Consider the following 2,409-nt stretch of genomic DNA (forward strand, 5'->3'; position numbering starts at 1 on the left):
TTTAGAAATGTGAATTATTTCACCAATTATGTAATAAATTTTGCACTTTCATGATTAAAGCATCAAATTTTATAATCAAAATATAGTTATAAGTAAACAGAAATATCATACAAAAGTTGCTTTTGATAAAGATTTAGTAATTAAGTAAACTAAGTAATAAAAAATCATGAAATATTCAATATATATTTGAATGAATAATAAAACACTTGCAGCAAAATCTGTACTTTGTAAACTTGTAAATTTTGATAAACATTTTATAAATAAGTAGCAAAGATTGAAAATATTTTCATTCATAAGTTTCGAATACTGTTAAAATTTCATATTTATGTGTGAATCTATTTTATAAATTTAGATAAATGAATGTGGAAAAACTGTGTGTGTATTTTTTTTTCTATCAATTAACGTTGACACTGCGCGAACCGATTACGCTCGGAAGGAGTCAAAGGTCGCTAAGAGATTGTTGCCCATCGCAACGTAATCATATCGTTGATAAATAACAAGAGAGAAAATGGATTGCAAAAACAAGGTCTGTTGATTTATTTAAATTGGAAGTAATATTTTGGATCAAGAATGTAAAAGTGATTGACAAATGATTGAAGAATAGATAGATGTGTTGGAATTGATGGAACTAATCGAAAGATGGTAGAAACAAAGGAGCAAAGAAAAGAAAAGAATTGATTATGTTGCTCGTCAAATTTGACAGGAGGATAAATGGTGGTGGCATCTGCGGAGGTGGCTGCGAGTCCGAAAAGCGGCATCCGCGGAATTCTCGGTAGAATGCTATTTGGAGAAGTGATTAGCGAATCCGGTAATAAATTGTCGCTGCGAATGCGAGCAAGCAGAAGCAGCAGAAGTGAACAAGGTGAGGCGAGAGGCAAAGTGGAAGAAGTAGGTGGAGGAGGCACGGATAAGAAGGTTGGTTTTCTATTAATACGAAGAGGCGGCTGCGACGACCACGGAGAGGATCCTAGGAATTCTGGTTCCAGTAATGTCACTCGAAGTCGTGCTGCGCCGCCGCGCTATCTGTCTACCATCGAGGGACATAAACCGTCCGAAGACAACAGAACCCCGTACCGTATTACAGACAGACAAGAGAGGTTTCGGGTCGAAAGAGAGATGGAAACACGACGACGAGGGTCGTCCGATGGGTCCCAAACAAACCAGACGACCCCCGACCATCAGCAGCACATGTTCTTTTCCTCCCAAAACCATCACTCTTTTCAGTCTGCATCCCCACACGCAGTGAACAAAGCAAATACACACAGAAATATATTTATACCAAAACACATATCGTCTCCCTTCGTGCCACAGATCCATCATCTCCTACGCGAATCTCATCTTTCTTTTTTTCTTCTTCGTTTCCAGTAGAAGCTAGCAGAAAACCGGTGGCAGTTTTCTCGCGTAACTGTACGCCTCATCATGAGATATGCGCTATTTGAGGAATTACACGTATTTTCCGAAGGCTACCTGCGAGATGTACTCACTCGAAAAGTCAACAAGTCCTCCCGTAATGGCACGTACTTACAATAAATATCGTATTTATCGCTAGGCGAAAACCGGTCCACATGCATACATCATCATCCCATACATACACACACATCTCACGACCTGCTAAATCCATCCATCCACTCTCGAGATCATTACACTCTTCCCGCTACAACTAAACTTTCTACAGTCTTGATTTTTTTGTTGTTGTTAATAATTGCTTATTTACACATCCAATTACACACGAAACACATATAATTACATACTTTATTATTTCTTTAGAAAAAATATATATTTTAAGTAAACTTTATAGTATACACAAAACTGCAACTAATACTTTTAATAAATGTAATAAAAGAAATCATCAAGTGTGCTTGTATAATTGAAAAAATAATAAACAAAACACTTGAGAAACAAAAGAGTCGATTTTTGTTTCTTCAAATTCATATTTTCCGCCATTTCATAATAAATTTATAACATTAATAGTGAATGCATCGAGTGTGCGTGTCTAATTGAAAACAAAATCACTTGAGAAACAAAAGAATCGATTTTGGTTTCTTCAAATTCATATTTTCCGCCATTTCATAATAAATTTATAACAATTATAGTGAATGCATCGAGTGTGCGTGTCTAATTGAAAAAAAAATAAACAAAACAATTGAGAAACAAAAGAACAGATTTTTGTTTTTCTTTCTATAATCTTTCACAAATTTAAATTTTCCGCCCTTTTAAATTACATTTATAACAATAATAGTGAATGCATCGAGTGTGCGTGTCTAATTGAAAACAAAATCACTTGAGAAACAAAAGAAACGATTATTTCTCGTCTAATATGATCAAAATGCTTATATAAACAAATATTGTAAAACAAAATGCAAATGATTATTTATAGCAATCTTTAATCCCTATTTATTTTATAGAAAA

The sequence above is a fragment of the Nicrophorus vespilloides genome, unplaced genomic scaffold (genome assembly GCF_001412225.1).
Source record: "Nicrophorus vespilloides isolate i.1.1-1 unplaced genomic scaffold, Nicve_v1.0, whole genome shotgun sequence".
Lineage (NCBI taxonomy): Eukaryota > Metazoa > Arthropoda > Insecta > Coleoptera > Silphidae > Nicrophorus > Nicrophorus vespilloides.